Genomic DNA, 21,863 nt, shown 5'->3' with positions numbered 1-21,863 from the left:
ATCTGAAGCCCTCAGAAACCAATCCCACCATTGTTTTATGTTTTCATTTGGGTAAGGGTAAATAAAAGTGTGTTTTGGAAGTCAAAAATTAGGGAGAGATTTGAATGGAAAGCAGCGAAGCCAATATTACTTCTCCATCCTGCATCCTTGTCGAGGTGGGAAACATGACAACACTCAAGCTACCTGGAACTGCAGAATGCAATTTTCAGCTAGAACAGCCAGTGATCCCAGGCCTAGGTCCTGCTGGAGCTTCCCCACAAGCCAAAAGATGTGAAACATTCCCCCCACCCATGTTTAAGGAATTGTTTTCATTGTAACTACACTCGTACCATCTGTCTCAGTTGCCTAAACAGTACCATGTGTGCAGTTTATGCTACCCTCCCTGTAAAGATATTTACATACTCTTGCACAATGCACTTGCAGAAAGCTGGATGAAAAGAAAGCACAATCCCACTGAGGCAGCAACAGAGAAAATGACAGAGAGGCATTTGGATTTGGTGTGACTTGGGATGCTCGGAAAATTATTAAAAGATTCTCATCAGCACCTCACAAACACATCTATGTAAGCTGGGAGGGTAGGGGCCAGGGAAATGCTTCCTCTGCTCCTTCAAAAAATATGTTTCTGTTGTTATCAACAAAAAGTTTAAGCCTTGCAGGAGTATGCTAAAAGGTGGTAAGGTCTTAACTATCTGCAGACTTGAGAAAATCTCAATCAACTTTTGTATCAGCAGTAAAAGAAACATCACTGTCTGGTTATTCACCAGGTTTTTACATGGTGCTTTCCACACGAAAGGCTTCTGAGCACTTTCCTCTTTTCCTAGTTTCTCCTCCTGTTCCATTGCCCGTAGTGATGCAGGCAACAGCAATCCTATAAACAAGAATTCAGGTAGCTGGCATCCCAGGCCCATTCTCTGCTCAAAGAACACAGCACAATGCTTTACAATTGCAAGAGAATTTCATTTCAGGTTTCTCTCCTACTCGACATGAAAACCAACCCACCCAGATGCAGAGAGGCATTCCCCACTGACCCAGCTCCATCCAGCTGGCAATGGGCAGCTCCATTCAGTATCTGACAAACGTTCAATCAAGCACGCAGGATGATAAAGCGTACCTAACAGGGCAAATATACAGAAGATGAAGATTTTAAAAAAGAAAAATTTAACCCAATGCATTTGATGTAGGGGGACACAGTGAAGGCCCTGAATAAGATTGGAGGTGCAGGCTGACCAGCAGCGAGCAAACATTGTTCCTATTGATGCAAAATCCATCAAACAGGAAGATTAAGGGGTACTTGTGAGCACCATCCAACTGCTCTGCACTGAGGTTTGGGGATCCACGTGGAATTTATGAGAAATGTTTTCCTGGGTTGTGACTAATCATTTCCAGCAGAAGGAGATATTGGCCAGTCTTATCTAAACAAACCAAGCAAGGTGTGTTTAGGAAAGGTTTGAGCTAACATTTTAAACATCACTTAGCACCTCCTTTAGGTAAACGACTTAGTTAGAGCAGCTCGTAAACACTGGCTGCCTTCTGAGTCGGACAGCAGCAGGAGAAGTCGCACTGTCCAGGTTTTACTCCAGTGGTTTATAGAGCAGCCAGTGTGTTTTAAATAACTCCTTGGATTGAATGGGCTGATGCACACCAGGAATAGTTTCCGGAGGCTCCACTGTGGCCTCCCCATCACTGCCCTCAGAGCAGTTTAAAAAACAGAAGTTTTGAAAATCCAATGTGGAAATAACTTCTTTTGGCTAAGAATCAATATAAAATAACAGCAAGGCTCTCCCATGACAAAATCAAAGCCTACATCACAAAAAGAGCATGACGAATACCAAGGGACATGAAAGGTGAAAAGAGAATATTCTCTAAGTATATTAGAAGGAAGGTACAGATCTACTGCTTAATAACAAAGAAAATAATTGATGACAAAGTAAGTCATGGTTCCACGTCTCCACACCACGTTAGCTATGGCCAGAAACTTCCCATCATTCTATGAACGAGGGAAAAACACAGACTAGAATAAGGAAAGAAGCAACTAAAAAATATAAGGTGGATTAAATGTAGTCAAACCAGAAGTTCTAATTAACTCCAATAATGAATTCAACCAAAAATCCCAAACCTTTGAATCACTGCCAGTTGTCTTTGAGAAGTGATACTGAACGTCAATGACTCAGAAAAACGGGAAAGTAAAACGTGGCAATTCTCTCTACAAAGCAAAGGCACAGGGAATAACCAGAATTAAAGAGTGAAAGATCTGGATTAGTTTAGAAAAAAAGGAAGATGTTCTGGGTGCAATGGCTCTTCAGAAACAATAGTGATATTCAAAAAGACAGCAATTAATTGTTCTCCATATTTATAGAGGAAAAGACTGAGCTGGCTCCATTGGCAGAAAAGGAAGTTTGGAAGGATGGTAGAAGGAAGGCAGAAAAGGAAGGTCAGATCTTAGGAATTTTTTCTCAGGTAAGAACACTTAAGGATAGGAACATGTGGCAGGGATACTTATGGAACTCTCCCCATTAAAGATGCTTAAGAACTGAAGAACAACTATCAGGAATGGCCTCGGGATATTTAGTTGTGCTAGAGAAAAAAGGAAAGAGACATGAAAAATGAAGCTAGATAGTTTTCTGAAGTCCCTCTCAGGGCTACATTACATATTGTGACTCCTTAGGGCCTCAAGAACAAAACTGAGGTGATGTTAGGAGGTGAAAAAATAACAAAAAGAACAAACCAGCAAAAAGCAAGGACTGTAACCAGATTGCTGCTAATCCCTCAGCTTCTGAATCTTTTGGAAAAGGTAAAATAAGATTGCAAAAGTATTCAGAACAATACACAATTTTGGACAGTTATTCAAACCTGAACTTTGCTGCAGGTGCTGTGAGTTGCACCCAGAGAAGCCTATTTCCCTCCCTTGCTTCATTAGGCTGAGAAAATAGTCTACAGAGCTGCACCAACCATCATGAACAGTGCTCTCAGTCCCTGAAATGACACAGGTCAGAACAGTGCTACGTATTTCACTCAGAAAAACAAAACCTTACCCACATTAGCCGTGGATTGCCTACATGAACCCAAAGTTCTTTCTCAAGGGAGCATTTCCAGTCAGCACCCCATACACACTTGCATTTTAAATGCTAGAGCTGGAAAAAGGTTTCCTTTGCCTGAGCATCACTGAGGCAACATACACTCTGTGGAGAACACGACGATATCTGGCACCCACAACTGCTACCAGCAATTTCTCTGCCACAACGGGGGTGGCCTTTAGAACAACTGAACAAAATCTCACTTTGCCAGAGAGAAATGACTTGCAAAATATGCTCCAAAAAATCCTTTGTTCATTTGCTACAAGCCTTTCTATTGAGGATTCCCACAGTCCATCCTCCACACGCAGAACAGCTCTTGTAGCTGCTGACTGCCACAGAAGCAAGGACTGTCTTGTAAGACTCTCACACTACAGGCAAAGACAAACAAAACTAACATTGCAGCTTGTAAGGCAGTGCTAAAATATGGTGATTTACCACAAAATAACCAACAACTAGGATCAAAATCAAGGCAAATGACTACCAGAGCTAGATGCAGGAAATTAACCTGCAAGAATAAGGTACTGTGCATCAGATAACCAGAGCTCGCCTGTGATATTACTTGGAGTTTCTGCAGGCCTCTCAGTATATCCCTGCCCTGAAGTAAACTTGCAGCCACCTACAGAAATACAGCTAGGAAGTCAGAAAAGTCTATACTTAAGTTCAGCTCTTAAAATTTAGGAGGTACTGTTGAGAAGGTAATGTCCTTTCAGCTTTTAGCAGCATGCCATTCCAAGAGGAGGCAGATGATGCAATGAAATGGGAATGGCTATCTGGTCAACTGGACAACAAAATTTACTAACATACCCTTTGGTGGATGGACTCTAAAGTGAGGCTTTTCTTTTCTTGCCAAAATAAGTCACCACAGTGACTAGATTTTTATATATTACTTTGTATAAAATAAAACAAAAAAAGATATGTTCGGGAACCACTGGTTCCCACCTGCACTACTTGCTGGAGTCAGGCATCTGCCTTTGCTCTGCCCAAGGCTAGTAAATATTCCTAATAATAGCTAAAGAAAAGCCCTACAGTGGTGGTGGGGAAGACCTCAAAAGCTATAAACTTTATACTAGCTGTGCACATTAAAATCTTGGAGTAACATGATCTAGTGATACGGTGAAACTGGCTCAGCAAGGACTGCTGTGAGATCACAAGGCTGATGAAAAGGTATTTTCGAGTGAGCAATTGAAACCAGCCCTCCAATAGCTGGTTTGCTGCTCATAAAACCAGTAAGGCAGAGAAACAAAAATCTTATGGGAAATTTAACTTCAGGATCGCTAATGTGGAAAGATGAATATATTCCAGATGACTGAGGCTTTGGAAATTTTAACGCTAACCATTTATTGTAAATATTCTTTTATGAAGCCACACAGCTACAACATAGTGAATACACACTGTGTGCCAAGTTTAGCATGTTTTTATTGCAAATGCAGATAGAACATCAAGCTACGTGTAAATCTGCTCTGTGTTCCCTCTCTTCTGTCTCTTAGTGCTGTGAAATACAATGAAATGACAGAAAAATTGAATTATAGGCTGACTTGAGATCTGTATCTCATTCTAGATCATTTCAGATGGATCCCGGGTTTTTACTACACTACTTGACAGTCATTACAAATACAACAGATGCTCAGTGAACTCCAATTGCTATCAGTGGCACTATATAGTCCAATAGCTATCTTGAAAGAGAAATCCTGAGAAAACTCTACAGTACATCACACGGCTGAAGGGAAAATGGGTTAAGTGTATGTAGGTATGTACAGCGTGTACAGAAACCTGAAATTAATACATGCAGAAAAGTGAATGTTTGTCAAAGAAAAGAAAAGCCAGCAAGGTGCCCAGTTCCTGCAATACACATTCACAGCAGTTCCTACACGCAGCTACTGCTATTTTATCTGTACTATTGCATTATCTTGAAGATGTGCCTCCCAAAAACTGAATGCATACTATAGTTCCTTGAACTAGCAAATTTTTACAATTTTTACACAATTCTCACAAAATATACCTAACTGCAGTTGTTTGAAGGGATGTTAGACGTTAAAGAAAGAAGTGCTACTCATGAAATGCAGTTCAATTCACTGAGGATAGATGCCATCCACGTGGCTCCTCCAGGCTATTTCATGTTGTAAAATCTGTGCTAAAAAAAAAAAACCAAACAACAACACAAACCTTCACAGGAGAAGTTTAGAAATGCTTTCACACACCTCAGGGTGGGACTGCACAGACATTGCCATAGGTCCACGTGCTGAGGCCACCCCTCAGCAGTCAATCTAGAAAGTTTGCCTGTACAAAGTTAGCCCACATTGCCCCTCCTTGGACAGGCAGTATATGATCCAGCTACCGTATCTGCATTGCCATGGGGGTTTTGATACTAGACTATCAAAATATTAGACTGCGTAAAGCCAGATTTACCCTGCTGTCAATCACAGTCTCTGAAAAAATTGGATTTATATCAAGATGTTCAAAAATGCTTTTTCTCATCAAGTCCAAGCGCCTTATACACGTCTAATCTTTCAAAATTTAGGTAAATATAATTCCTATTTTACAGCTGAATATAAAGAAGCATGCCCTGGAGAAGAATTCATCATCGTTTCCCCAGATCTGTCAGCTTAGAGTGCTGTAACTTAACCTTCAGGTGACGTCACCGGGAGATGCAGACGCTCTATAGCTGTAAGGATTCAGCAGTAACAGTTGTTTTACTTTGTGTTTCCAAAATAAAGGATTGTTTCTGGAAGGTTGCTGTGCGTTCACCAAGACTAGGGAAAAATTTTGCAGCGTTTTTTGCTACAACCTCATCATAGATGAAGATATTTTCAGTTATGCACTTCACTCACAAGATACATTGCTTACTTTCGCAAAAAAAAAAAAAAAAAAAAAAAAAAAGCACTTATACAGAAGAGCAGACATTCCTCTCTGGCTAGCACTACATAGCAATTGGATTAGCAGAATATTCTCTTCCCTGAAGTTTGAAAAAGTTAAGTCCACTTGAAGCACTGGTCACAGATGCCCTCCATCACTTTTGTTTGAAACAACTGCCAGGTTTTCGCAATGTGGAGAGAATTTGGTGGAAAGCAGCTGCTCAGAATCCTGGCTATTTCTGAAGCTGACAGTCAAAAAACCACCTCCTACAAACACAGCTTTCTCCTGCTCTGGAGACCCATGCTGCTCACAACCTTGTCCTGCTTCTATTTCCCTACAGTGTTTTTTGGGACACAGCTGCCTTCCCCCAGAGGATGCCAAGGGAGCCACAGGCAACAAAGGTGTTGTGTTCAGCTTTTCAGAACACATGATGAGGATTTACATGTGCTCTGCTGGAAGCTGCAAGGCAAACAGGCCTTTCACGCGACTGTCTCGTGTCCCAGGGAATAATATTTTATCTTCAAGCACATGTTATGGGAACAGATTAGCAGCGAGGATACAACTGCATTTCACCAACGCTCAGCAGAAGTTAGTGGTAAAGAAGTTTTGTGTACCAAGGTTATTGTCATAACACTGCCCTTATTGCTGCTGGTAGCTAGGTGACACAGGTACTTCATTGCCTGAGCTGGGACTGTTATCCTGGGGACATGGGGATGATTAGAGCTTGGCTGGATTGGGGCACTTTCTGCCACTCTCACTCATTTCTCACTCTGAAGGTTTGGTTTGCATGAACCTATCTGTGACTGGAAGCGAGGAGCCGAGGTTGGCCGGGCAGGAGCCCAAACTTCACTTCTCCCCCTCTCCCAGTTGTCACAAGGCCGTGTCTCACCTGAGTTCAGTGCCAAAGGCTGACTTTCAGCAAACTCAGCTCCTTAAAAGCCTTGTGCAAAGCTAAGCACGTGGCAAGGATGGACTTGTGAAGGCCAGCTCACAGCAGTGACATGGGATGTCACCACTGGGCTACCACCTCTGGGCTGGGCAGCAACTGCCACCCCTGGCCTCAGTTTCACCTGCCTTCCCTTCAATACAACATGAATTTGGGTTGCTTTCCTCTACCCAGTCACTTTATGCAACTTCTGGGAACTTTGTAACTTTTGAGACCTCAATTCCCTTGTCAAATTTGGTGGAAACCAGTGAGCCAGTTCAAATCCATCTTGGTGAGGGAGCAGGCCAAATTCACAGACAGTGTGATCACGCAGCCTCGTTTCCTCAGAAAACCAGGCTGTAGAAAGCCAAATATAAACAGAAGCACTTGTCAAAGTTTTTCCTAGTTTGTAAGATCTACTTAAAGGAAAGAGTGCTGGGCAGGAGGAGGAACCCCATGAGCTGCCCTGGTTACTGCCCATCCCACACACTGCTGCAGAGGAAGATAAATGCATATCCCACTTCTCAGCAACACAGAGGCTATGTTTTCCCTGACCTGGCTCAGATCAGAGGGAAACAGGTCCCAGAGTGCATCTGACAGAGAAAACAAGCAGGCACAGGGAGGGAGTTGACCAGCCATTTATGAGGTATAAAGACCACACTACTTCAGACCAAAAGACAACACCAAAAATGTTCTCAGCATAAAGGTGTTTTTTTTTTTTTTTTTGCTTCCTCCTTTATAGAAAGAATCTACTCTCCCTTCCCTCTCTTAAAGATAAAAGTCTAACCAGCAATACCTCCCAACCTAGGAGGCATGGAGGATTTCAAGTTCTGCTTTCACCATCTCCAGAGTCTCCTCTGTTCTGTTCCATACCCACACAGGATCACATCCTCCTCACTCATGCCAACTCTTCTCAGGAAAAGAGCATGAAGAAGCCTCGGGGGCCAGCTGAGTCCCAACCTCCAGTCCTGCTACACACACACTGCCCACAGAACCACAGAATTGTTTGAGTTGGAAAGGACTCTTAAAGGCCATCTGGTCCAACCCCCCTGCAGTGAACAGGGACACCTACAGCTCTATCAGGTGCTCAGAGCCCCGTGCAGCCTGACCTTGGATGTCCCCAGGAACAGGGAGGGCATCCACTCCCTCTCTGGGCAACCTGTGCCAGAGCCTCATCACCCTTTTTGTAAAAAATTAATTAATTAATTAATTACATCCAATCTAAATCTTCTCTCTTTTAGTTTGAAACCATTTCCCCATGCCTTATCAAAAACCCTGCTGAACTGTCTGTCTCCTTCTTAGAGCCCCCCTTTAGATACTGAAGGGCTGCTATGTACAAACATGCTATATACAAATATACGATAGTATAGAATTATATCATAGCTATGGCTATGTACAAAGTACTGCACTGATTTGTTTCTAGTAGTACACAGATGCACTGGAAAACCTCAAAAGTGAAGCTTCAGGGATTCACAAGCTATTTATGGAAATACAGCAATGCTACCAGAACTTCACTAGCTTTTAAACATATGCAGTCTTGGATCCTCAAACTGCAAGCATTTTACTGGTGTACAAATGACAAAACTGCTCAGCCTCTTTTGCAAAAATTTCCATTGCTCCCATGACATTTCAATTAGGTCTGCTACTAATAATTGTCAGCCTTATGGATGATTTCACATAATTCACATGGGCAGAAATATCCCCTACAAGTCTGCAGTTAGAACTGAAGTAACCAACCGTTACTCACTTTCACACCGTAATGCAGTCACAGCTCATCTTGTTAACTTTAATCTGCAGTGTCCAACTGTGCTGCCCTGGTGACACTTCTCTGCACTGAGTTACAATAATGCACAGAAATGTGTGCAATATGTGGACCTGGGGCAGCTGTCCTTGGATCCAATGCAACCTCTTGCACAGCTGAAGGCTCTCCCAAAGTCTCTCTTACAGATTCGTTTTCTCTTTCTGCTCCATACTGTCCTCAAGGAAGAATATCCACTTTTTAACTCTGATGCTGTCAGAGACTTTCTTCTTAATGTGAGGAAAATGTTCAGTTATCAATGTAGTGTGGACCAGACATTAAAGCGAGTTCAGTATTTCCATAAGCATAATCAGGAACATCAATTCACAGAATGGCTGGTGTTGGTGGGGACCTCAAATAGCATCTTATTCCAACCCCCTGCTGTGGGCAGGGTTGTACCAACTACTGAAAGCATACTTAATCTAATTTTATTTTTATTTTTTGAAGTTGTACTATTTATCTCAACTTCCTAACTTATTTTCACTAATAAGAAATATGTGATGGTCAGTTCCACATGCAAAATTAACTCTCGGCCTCACAATCAGACTCAACAAAAGATGAAGAATTTTTAAGAAATACATATGTACTGAGTTTTAGACTGGGAAGATTTTGGTCTTGTGGTGCAATAGCAAGGAAATCTCTGCTTCAGGTTTGCAGCCAGTGCTCTGCTGGCAGATGGGAAGCTTTCCCAGAGCACACCCACAGCAAAGCAGGTGCAGGACAGGAGGCTTGGGGTGCTGGACCCATCCTTGATAGTGATTTATAGCTCATCCCTGGAAAACCTACAGGTGCTGCCAATGGCAGAGCAGTGCACACACTAGAAAGTTGTCAGCCCTGTCCTAAGCTGCTGCATGGCAGTGCAATTCAGTCTAAGCAAGTGGTTGCATTCCTTTTCAGAGGTGGTTGAGATGATTCAGCATCTATATATAGACGCTTTCAAGTACAACATGACGCTGATATTTCTTCTTGCAATTGCTCTCAACATATGCTTTTCCTTTTCACATTATCACGATACCAAAATGGTACACTGAATATTTATCAGACTAAAATACAAACTAGTTGTGCCATCCCTTATAAATGTAGACTTGAAAAGTTTCTCAAATTTATTTTAAACTTTTAGAAATAATCTAAGAGAGCATTGCTAGGTAAGTAAATTTCCTCTTCACACTTGATCAGGTTCAGTTTTGTTATTCAATGGTTACCAGATTTAAAAAAAAAAAATCACCTATGTTTATATATAATAACACATTAAAGTACAATGGAATATAGCCAACAAGGCAGAATCTCTCTTGTATATTCTCCACTCGTACATAAGCCATCTGTAGCTGGGAAGTTTCACTGTTAGAAATCCATTAATGAGATCAATACAAGTTATATCCACAAGGGATTAGCTAGCTAATAGGCTATCAAAAGGCTCTTGGATTCAGCAAACTGTTTTTGTTTTTGCATGCAGCCATGTCTAAATGTGCCCTTCCTTTCCTCCTTTTACTTCAAAACCTGAAAATGAAAGCATTCCCATTTTTTTACAATGCCAGCTTTCACACACACACACACACACACACACAGAAAATCATACAATACATAGATTCAGAGATTCTAAATTTATCTTCAGTAAATGCTCTGGTTATGACAAGAGGTAGGTAAAAGGGAAGGATCTCTGCCAGATATTTCTTCTTCTGTATTTACTGACTTTTTCCCTGCTCTCCTTTGTGACTGTTTGAGGCTTAGTCCTGCATTCATCAGTTTTACTTCTGGTCCCCAAGCAAGCCCTTCTGCAGTCATCCTCCTATACCCTCTCCTCCCATCTTAACTTTTATTTCTAGAAAATAACAGGGACAAGTGAAAAAATGAATTTCCAGATAGCAACAATAACTCTAAAGACACTCCCTCCACTTTCACGCTTTGGTGTGCAGAAACAGAAGGACAATAAACACAGAACCGCTGAGCACAAGGGTCTGCTTGTTTCTGTGGAGAAGAAAAAACATCAAAACCAGGAGCAGTTGCCACAGAAGAAAGCGTGCCTTTCTGGTTGGGTGTCAGCTCACATGACAGATACAAGTTGACATAACACTGCAGTTATTTATCACACAGATGTTTAAAGATAACTCTTAATAAAAAATGATAATCACACGCAGTGACACAAACCCACCAGACCATGAAAGCTAATATTTACTCAATACTAAATACCTAATGGTCATGCAAGCTGCTCAGGAACCAAATTCGGTTGCTGCTGTACTGCCTGGAAAGCCAATGCTGCAGAGAAAATAGATTATTTGGATTTTTTTTATTTTTTTTTTACTGAGTTATTCAGCCTTTACATTTTCCATCAAATAGTCACAGAACACAAGTTTTCAATTTTCAGAAATACTACAGTGTCAGCACTTAAGATGCCAGAAAAATGGATTTTCACCTTTGTATTTAATTTTGCATGGTTGGCTCTAAAAGAAAAAGCAACTGAAGAACAGCAAAGACCTAGAACACAGCCCTGCCTGGGCACAGGGACACAACTCACGAGCTCAAGGGAAGAAGGTCCCTCGCTGCATCCTTTGTCCTGCTTACAGATTGCTTTTCTGGCCCTTTGGCATTTCCTGCTTTATGAAGGACGGCATAAAGAGGCCTCCATCCACTTTTCATCTTTTATCGATGGCATTGACATGGCCAAGTTATGGCCAAATGGCCCCATATATGCCACATAAGCTTTAAATTTTTTAATCTATTGTTACTTGTAATCCTTACTACTGAGACATTATAGCATTGCAGCCATTTGTCCTCTCTGTGGGTACAGAAGAAGAAGTCCAGGATAGCCTGAGCACCTGGAAATGTATGAACAGATCAATGTGGTTCTTTGCTTAAGCTAATGTCTCATTTCTTCTCCCTTGTCTCTCAACTTTTCTTCATAAAGCACCAACACAATCTGAACTTGAAGAAATTGTGATTTACTTGAAAGAAGCAACAACCAAGGCAAAAATCCTTCAGATAAATTATTTGCTTAGTTTCACCCACTATGGAAGCATAAATGCTATAAACAGCAGAAAGATAGAAAGTCACTGGGAAATACAGTGTCAATAAAGGCAACAGGCTGTACATGGATGAAACCCACTGAGTTTGTGCATACGCAGTTGTGTGGTCTAAATTATCTATTACTGCTCAGGAAAGAAGTCTTGTAACCACAAAACAGAGTTCTCAGTAGCAAGCTGAACGCTCATGAATAGTAAAAGGGAAAAACAATGTCAGGGAATATTACAAAAGGAATAGAGAACATAATCAGTCTCTGGATAACCTGAAGTTTTGCCCACATCTTCAGTTCTACACACAGTTTTAAAATGGATTTGGGAGCATTAGAAAAAATCAAGGAGAAGGAGGACGTAAATAACAGAGGTAAAAAATAGCTTATTTACAAGGAGAGATTATCTGGAGGTTGATTTTTTAGCTTGCAAGAGAGGTGATGGCAGAGAGGAATGGGATTATGGTCAGAAATCACAAATAGCAAAGACAGTGAATAGGAAGAACTCTTCTCATGAAACAAGAAATAGGGGGCACAAAATGAAGTGATCAGACAGTTTTAAAAAAAGAGGGGGCAATTTTTTTTTTTTTAAATTATTATTATACAGTACATTATTAAGTTGTAAAACTCATCACCACAGGATGTTTTTTAAGCCAAAAGCATAAATGGATTAAAATAAAAGCAATTAGAGAAAATCATGGAAGAAAAGTCCATCATGGACTATTAAGGACAAGGATGCAGATACAACCTCTGGCTCAAGAAATACCCAAGTGGCTGACTGCCAGAAGCTGGGAAGCAATGCTGCTGCTCCTGCCCTCCACTGACCAACAACAGATGCCTTGCAAAAAGAGTGTGAAGAACTGAACTATGGTCAGAATCAGGATATGAGACCAGGAGGATCTTTGCTCCAACCCAGTAGAGTTGTTTTGATGCTCTTCTAAAAATTAACTGATTTGTCTTTGAGAATCTGATGTTTATTAAAATCCAACTTTATTTTCTCTCCTATAATGAGACAGGGTGACCAGAAATTACCAGAAATAGTACAAGCAGCAATTATATTTAAAGAGTAATTATTTAAGCTAACTAGGTATACTTCATATTTTTTTATTGTCTTTAGGCTGAGAATTTCTACATGATTTAGAAGACACATGGCTAAATCTATTGCTGCTTGTAAGTTTATGTCCATGACAAAAACCTTTACAAGACACTATAATAATGCTTTTCTGTTTAAATGTGCAAGAAAAATATCTGGCTAAATGTGCAAAGGTCATTAGTTGGGGAGGGAAATAAATTTATAAAAGCTATGGAAGGTCCCATCCTCTCCCTCATTTATCAGTATAAACTAAGTCAAGCTGAACTGATACAGATCAGTAGGTCTGTAGAAGGGCAGAATCACCTCATAAAAGCCAGTACAGATGTACTAAATTGCTTCAAAAATACAAATTAATGCTTTCATTCTTGCAAGTTTCTCTAAGGGCAGTGTAAAGTAGAAAAATCAATTACTAAAATAATACTTAATCAATAATTCAAGGCTATACAGAAATGCATATACATTGGGCTGCATAGATCACTGTCAATTTTTTTGAGTTCTTCTGTTTCTGCTTTAATATTTCCCTCGCATAGTTTTAGCATAGTGAGTTATTCAGCTGGTTAAGAAACAAGATGAAGAAATTTCATCAAAGTGAGATTTGTTCCTCCTCTGCATTTTGAAAAAAAATCAGGAAAGATGAGATTCAGGTAGGTGGACAGATCTGAAATGAGAGCATTTTGCACTAAACCTTTTACAGCTTTCTAAGTTTTCAGTATTCACTCCACTTCCCTCAGTCACTTCTTCCAAGAGAGACAACTAGGGCCCTGTTCTGTGCTCTACAAAGCATGGTGGATTACTGCAAGTCCCTAAAATAAGATATAACACAAGATATTAACTTGAAACTTATCTTTATCACCATAATAATGGAAGTATATATATATATATATATATGCACTCTCAGCAGTGATGGAGAGAGATGAAGGTAGAAGGAAAACAGAGGATGGAATGAACATACTCAGATGTTCCTTCATGGGCAAAGATGCCAGAGGAGTCCTTGCAAAGATGTTCCTGATCAATGTTGTATTCTATGTATTTACCCCTCAGTGATGTAAATCCTACTCTGTCTACAGCTTTAATAGGAAAGGGTTTTCATCTTCATTTCTTATCTTGAATTTCTTCACAGCAAACTGCAGCTCAGCAGTCCTAAATGACTGCCAGATCTCACCATATGCAGCACAGTGTTTTGGTGCTGGGAAATGAACGATTTTGGGGCACTTGGTCAACACATTGTCTCCCAGTGAGAGGCAATGACAAGCAAGTGGGAGAAACAAACAGCCATTTTAACTGAGAATGGGTAGTTCTGACAAAGGGGATGAGAATTCCTTGTTTTCCCATGCCAAGTTACTCTTCTAAACAGAATATTTCTCTTTCACATGGAAGTTACCTGCATGAAGCTTCCAGCCTCCAGAGGAATGCTTACACACAGCTTCTCCTACAGGCAGAAGGTTGATTTCTCATACTTAGCATGACAATGGCATAGTGTTCATTTTCAGAGGCCTCACTTCCCAAAGGTAGAGTCCCAGTCTCCTCAAAACATAATATCTAATTCTTAATACCTCTGATGCTCAGGTTCTGAGACATTAGGTGCGCGTACTGCAAAATATTACTTTACTCATTTAAATATTGAAAGCATAATGTCAAAGCAGGTAAAGGGCATGGTGCTAAGCTCCCAGGCTCAAACAACACACAGGCTGAGTTGCTGTTTCACACTCCAAGCAAACAAACTGAAAAGCATCAGCTGCACAACCAACTGCTGTGCTGTAGTATGGTTCTATTGCTAAAAACCCCAATGCTCATGGAGTGTTGCGTGCTTTCCAGCAGCATTATCACAGCCAATAGATACCTGATAATCCTTCCTCCTCTTGCTGAACAATCCCTAAGTCTAGATCAATACAATTCTGCTTCATTGAACCCTTAATATTGGACACAGAAGTTGTAGGAAGGGCCTGCAGGAAAGGCACAGCTTCTGCTCTGGCTCTGGGTAAAACAGCTTTTGGTTACCATGGGAACACATCTTCCTGCAGTTCTGCAGTCTCCCAGCCACAGGATGAGTTCACTCCAGCACCCTGAAGCAATTCTGGCTTTGAACACTTCACCCTCTCCTCTAATGAGTGCACACACAGGTGTGCAAGCACACACACACACACAGACTGAGAGCAGTTGACTTCTGCTCATGCAAGACAGGCTGCCTTCTTTTACTTCACCTTTTCTTTTGGTAGTTCATCTCAGGGACCTGGAGAATTAGTTCATATCCCTTGAGGGTATCAGAAAGATTTACTGTTCCCAGTGTGACAGTGTTCCTGCCACCTATTGCCACTGTTATTGGGTTCTGCTTTACATTTAACTTTAGCTTCGTTACCATTTGTCAGCAGAATTTGCTTGTCCAGAATTAAATGTTGCCTGCTGATCCCTTTCAATCTCCCGGCCACAGATGGGAGCTGCCAGAGCCCATCATCCTGTTACATAAATTACTGCAGCATTTGGGGTTTGTGGGTTTTGGGGGGGTTGTTTGCTTGCTTGTTTTGGCACCACTGACATACATCAGCCTTCAGATCTGAGCCCCTGGCCATTCCCCTGAAGCAGGAATAATGCCAGCACAGACCTGATGGGACTGCCAAAAGGAACCATGGAAAATGCAGCACTCTGAACAGCTCAACTCTTGTGCTGCTGGCTGGAGAGGCAGAAATACAACAGAACCAAAGCTGTGCACAGTATGAGGGAAAGTCTCTTAGAAAACGATTTGTATTTTAACCATCTGATTTCAGCTAATCACAGCTTCTCCAGAAGAAACCAAGGGTTTAAAATGTAGCTAAGGAAGTGCTGGATAGGACTTCTTAAACATTCCCACCTTGCTCTCGTGAAATAGCCAGACACTTTCCTGCCTGACCATCATCATAAGAACATGAATCATTTTTGATTCCCTAGACCACTCGAGCAAATTCATTGCATCTGGGAGTAGCAACTCTCCTCTGACAGTCAAGTATTAAAGGAAAAATCAATAAAGTTTTTAAATTCACACAATCTTCTGCTTGAAACACACATCAAATCCTACTTGGAAATATGAATGCTTCACCTGGTAGCTCAGAAACATGCTGTGGGGAAGAAGAGGTCATCTGTGGCACAGTTCATTGAGGACTGTCCATCGCACAGTGCATTAAGCCATTTGGTGAGGGAAGAAGAGATGGCCCATACTTCCAGTTGTTCCCCACAAAGAAAGTTTTATATTGTGCCAGACTGAAATTAAGTGCACGGAGAGAAAAGAAAACATTTCAGGGAATCCTTATAGAAAATGATTATTTAGTATCGCTAATTGTAGTGATTTATAGCAGACCAACTATCAATCTCCAGGCCTGCGAACATGCAACTTATTAAGTGAGAAATAGTCTGATCTTAGACAACAAGGAGAGCAACAACTGAGGGAAGATTCCTGTATTAATAAACTGATGTCAGTATTAGCATCATCAGTCTGTGACCACGTTTATCTCCAGGCCTCAATGCACATTACCAACATTAATTAGCCTTGTGAGATACCCATTTGATGGGCATGGAGCAATTATGCCTACTTTATGGGTGCACAGCAGTGAAAGGGCACGCTCAGGGTCAAAGAAGAGATTCTGGTATACAGCCACCAAATCTGTCCAGCAACTCATTTCTGTTTCATCAGTAATGCATTTCATTATCATTTATTACATAAGTTCTAGTGCTCGGGTGGAACATCAGACTGAAATTTAGAAAATTTGGTATTTCCCACAGTTAGGAACTGAAAAGCATTAGAGTGAATCTATACAAATACGCCACTGAACAGCAAGTCTCAGAAACAGCATTTGAAGCCCTAGAAATGTGATTTTCCCACAATTGCAGTAAACAGGTATCTGCATTTAATGAATAACACCTCATGCAAGATATAACCACAGAGTTCTCATTCTCTTTCTAATCTACAGTCACTAAATAGTGCAGTGAGACTACAACCCATCAACACAATGAGTTTTGTATACATGATTGGCAGTACACCATGGTTGAGAAAAGATAGGAGAGTTACCATAGCATCAAATGAAGGAGAAATGAGCCTAAATACAAGATTTGTAATAGGACTTGGCACAGGTATGAAGACAAATTCTGATCAGAGTATGAGGTATAGGTAGGCATTTCCTTCTTACACAAAGGAAAAAGAGAACAGCAATCAGGACACTCAAATGCATGACACCTTCAGTTCTGCCACTTACTTGTGGTATGTCCACACACTTAAAGCTCCATCCTTATGTTAGTTTCTCTGATAATAAAAATGACAGGAACAACCCTTTTCCAAGTCTACTCTCTTCTACTTTTCCAGTTCCTTTGCCATCCAGTCACTCAATTATGTACAGAGATGCAAGAATCAAAGATTTCTCTTTTTTGAAGGTGATGTATCCAGTAATCAAAATGAGAATTTTACCCAAAGATGTTCTTTCTTATTTTCTTTATTTTATTTTTTTTTTTATTTTTGTGAAGTTGACAGAATGATATTATTATTAGCTTCAGATACCCAGATCATTTTCCAAAGATTCAGGTAAATTTAGAGGTAAAGATACCACTTAAAAACAAAACAGAAAATGCAATTAACTGAGATCTCCTCTCATGCTGTTTTTCTTAGATAAAACTGAATAAATTTGTGGATCAGACCAACAGCTCCACTTCAAAAGCTTCATTTTCACCATCTTTTTAAGCTTGAGACATTCACTAATGGTTTCTGCTCAGTTTTACCTTCCTACTTAGGCAGAAGACAAATCAGCATTTAATTAGGTGCATACGACTGTGAGCTACTATGTAGTCACACCATGTGGAGATTTAGAGTATTTAAGAGTATCTTAATGCATCACAGCTTCTCAAAGCTTAGATAACCTTAGATTAGTAACACTTCATAGATGCAAATGCATGACATGCCACAGAACTCCTTCCACAAATATAGCCTGCAAGCACCAAATAACAGGACCTCAGGTACATTTGAAGGTATATAGAGTATAGAAAGCATTCTTTACTTGGCAAGTTGGAGGATTGGACTATATTATGCACACAGAGCAGCTTTCTTTGATCCTACAATTGCATCTCCCATCTTGCTTCCCACCTTGGGATCATCAGTGACTCAGCTCACTTGGCAGAACATATCTGGCATGGTGGCACCATGCCATGGGGCTCAAGGGCAAACAGAGCTGAACCTCTGCTGCCCCTTCTCCCCAAACAGAGAAGGACAGCGGGGAGGCAAAGGGACGTACAGAGTGGCAGGCAGAGGATCTTCCTGCAGCTCTGTGTGTGGCTGGATTTTAGAAAATGAAAGCCACGCTTGGCTTTGTATCGTCGTCTTCTACACAAGTCACGCACAAACAAGGGAACAAAAAAGATGTGTTTGCCACAATTCTATTAGAAACACAAAGACATTGTTTTGGTGGATAATTTGTTTGCTTAGGAAGCTCAGCTCAAATGCAAGAGTAGCACTGTGAAGTCCTGCAACTGATTTAAACAGAAAAAAAATAAAGCCTCCTATTCAACGTTATGTTGACAAAGGCACAAAGATCATGGGCTTAATTTTTAACATCATACTGAACTGAACCTAATTTGCCCACGTAAATACTTCATTTTCTCATGCAAGCTAATATAAACCAGAAGATAGGACCTCCCCTAAGATTACTGCATTCAAAAGCAGTTGCACCCACAACAAATACTCATCCTGCATGGAAAAAGGACTTGCACCAGTTCTCCCAAAGTTCTGTCTGTGAATAGATAGCATACATTGATTTTATTTTGCCTATCTTTTGACTTGGGTGACATGTTATGTATGCATATCTCACATTGTTCATTTTTAATATTATTTCCAGATAAAAGTCAGTGAAACCCAGAAAAACAAGCACAAACAATTGCTTGGAAGTTGTTAGAGCTGTATGGAAGAGCAGTCATATCTGTGCTGCATAAGAACGTGTTGGAAGGCCAAGATACAATTATCTCATTGGTGATTTAAACATCACTTTAGCCAGAGAGATTTCATCTTCACCCATGCTGCAAATTGAGTTAATTTTTCAGCATGCCAAGGGGCAATTTGTTCTGGTAACATCAGCTGCAGCTTCACAGTATTACTATCTACCCTTCAGAAGAACACTGAAAAATGAATTATTCACCCCAACTTTAACAACTGCTTCATTCTCAAATCAAGCAAATAATACTAACCCTAAATTATTCTGCACAAGGAGTGGTCTGAGATAGGGATTAAATTAGTATTTACTCCAATGAAAAACTAAGCATCTGCTTAGACACACAATTCAGTGACAGGTGTTTCCTCCAGGAGTGAGAAGTGCTGAGCTGTGAATGTGGACAGTTTTGCAAAGGGACAGCTCAGCTAAAAAAGCACTGGCGCAGCCCACGCAGGATGCAGCAAGGGAGTGTTTGTTTAACAGAACTGCTAAAGCAGTTGGCAGGTACTGCCACATACACAGCAGAAAGCCATGGGGAGCATGGAAAAGCTCCAGCCTGTACCACTCCCTGGGATAACGCCACATCCACAGGGACAAAGATACTCAGCGTCTACAAACTGCCTCCTATCTCCATGCTGCTGGACACTTCACAACCCCTAGACTAGCTACAAAGAAAAAAAAACATGCTCTCCCAATTTTGCATTACTTTGTGGGAGCAATGAGGGAGGGAAGTGCCTGTGCTCTAGCTGCACAACCACTTGGCACATGCCAGCAAAGCCAGCTCGTCTGCACTTCTGAAGGCAACTTCAAAACAAACGCTTACTGAGTTCATTGAAAGTTCCATGATACAAAAACAAAAAACAAACAAACAAACAAACAAAAAACCTGAAGTAGTTTCCAGATTCTGTTTTGCTTTGTGGCAACCCAGACCCCAAAACACAACTTTCTAATGGGTATTTTCTCTGTGCTTTTCTTGCAATTACCCATCTCAACTCTTCAAGTTCTGTATTTTTCTTGCTTTCTCAAAGCATATTTATAAATGATAGCATAGCCCTCAAGTACATGTGATGAGCTAAGATCACTGAGCTTAGAATCATAGAATCATAAAATTACTTGGGTTGGAAGGGACCTCAAGGATCATCAAGTCCAACCACAGCCTAACCATAGTATCCTAACTCTAACAACCCTCTGCTAAATCATATCTTTACACAAAACAGCTAATATTTCCACCTGGAGACACACAAATATCTTAGAAATATATTGGAAAGTTACTCTCAACACACCCTTTTCCTCTGATGAAACTATATATTGTTCTATAGGCATCACTTAGCATCTAACAAGCCCGAAAAGGGCCAGGTCCTTTTCTGCACAGTCTGTTTTCCTAGCCACCTTCATCTGAGAAGAAGGGGAATTAATTCTAACAGAATTTCACTAATAATGAGAGGTCAATTCAGTGCAAAGAAGCCACACAAACAACCTTCAAGGACTTCTTCATTCAAGTGAAGTGTTTCTAGAGATCCTTATCAGTCCTGTGTCCTGTGTTGTAGTTGTAATATCAAGTTGTAATAAACTCGAGCACAGAAGAACAAGATATAACCTAAGAAAACTACAAAGATGTTTCTCTTTAAGCTTTGGCTAATGATAGAAAGTAATATTCTGAGCCAGTGACAGTCTTCTATGGACATATGAACATTCAAGCGTGAGCGGAAAGCCCCATCTCCATAACATTATAGTCTTAGAACCTCTCTATGATGCATCTTTGGGTTTGACCCTACCACCAGCAACCATCTGAGCACACCCTACATAAACCCCAGTTATTCCCTGAAATCCCTGGCTCTTCACTGGGGTTAAGGAATGATGTTGGCAGTTTGACACTGGGTTTCCAGCTGTACATGGTGAATTGAAAGCATGCAGGTCCAGCTGCTTGTGTGCCTCTCATGAGTTGGGTACAACCCCAAAGGGCCTCGGGACCATGTGGCTGGCATCCAAATGCAAATCTCCTCTGGGAACACACATGCACGGGAACATTCAGTCATAGACAACTGCATCATTAGTGCAAAACATCCTCACTATGATGAACTATAATTTTAGCGTGGCTGTTTGCAATGCAATCTTGGTCTGTTAGCAGGACCATTTTGTGTCTGTTATTGATAGTGGGAGTAGAGGTGAGCGTCTGAGTGACAAGTACAGTGAAATAAAGCCACAAACTAAGCAGTGATGAGGCTGCCCATCAGTGAAAAAGGTCTTGGAGTAGAGTCTAGAGAGCTTCAGCAACCATTCAGCAGTAAACAGATGACCTGGAAAACATTCCTCCAGTCCCCTCATGTATGCTTTGTCAACATTTGTTTTACTCCATATTCAGAAAGAGTTTATCCACTACACCAAGAACATAAGACTATTCAAGTGCAAATTGAAGAGAAAGTACTTGTTGTGCATCCATGACAAGGCCCCTAGCTAGCACAATGTGAGCCCATATTACCCATCATTACTCATCACAGGCTGAGATGTAATTGTGCTATCGACTGTGATGCCTTTCTCTCATCATCATATTACAGGATGCTTGAGAGACACTGTAGTGCAAAATAGTAAGAGAACAACAGTACAATATATGCTCCACTAAGCATTGGGCATCTCGTGCCAGGGACTGCTGTCTCAGTCTGTTCCCTTTGCTTTCCCAGCTTTCATGTGACCTTTTTGCTTATCCCAATTTCAGAATTTCCAGGGTTATTCTTCCCTGGAAGGTTTATCTACACAAAGCCTTTATTTTGGAACGAGGCATAGCTTTAAAGTGAATACCCATTTTAGAATATAAAATAGAAAATAAAATTATTTTTACAAACTAGTCTTTTTTTTTTTTTCTTTTTTTTTTTTTTTTCAAGAACTAACTTGAGTCACCTTCATAGAATCAAAAAATGATTGAACTGGAATGGACCTTAACCTGTTCCAACCTGCTGCTGTGGGCTGGTTGCCACCCACCGCATCAGGTGGCCCAAGGCTCCATCCAACCTGGCCTAGAGCACCTGAAGGGATGGAGCACCCACAGCTTCTTTAACCTGTTCCAGAGCCTCTCTTAGAACTCACTGTTGCAATGAGAAATCTCACCAGCCACAATGACTTGTCACCAGCCCTGTCCTGAAAATCCCAGTAGGAACCTGCGTGAGCAGCACAACAGCATTGGTG

The 21,863-nt window shown here is 40.9% G+C and overlaps 1 protein-coding gene across 1 annotated transcript in view; it reads right to left on the bottom strand.

Moving 5' to 3' along the window:
- The window catches only part of ADCY5 (adenylate cyclase 5), a 195,859-nt gene that overhangs the window by 121,950 nt on the left and 52,046 nt on the right, over positions 1 to 21,863 (bottom strand). The gene's annotated exons all lie outside the window — the stretch shown is intronic.

Source organism: Phasianus colchicus, chromosome 7 (assembly GCF_987193195.1).
Source record: "Phasianus colchicus chromosome 7, bPhaCol1.hap1.1, whole genome shotgun sequence".
NCBI classification, from domain to species: Eukaryota; Metazoa; Chordata; class Aves; order Galliformes; family Phasianidae; genus Phasianus; species Phasianus colchicus.
Note: the sequence above shows the minus strand (reverse complement) of the source record. Positions and strands in the feature narration are given on the sequence as shown.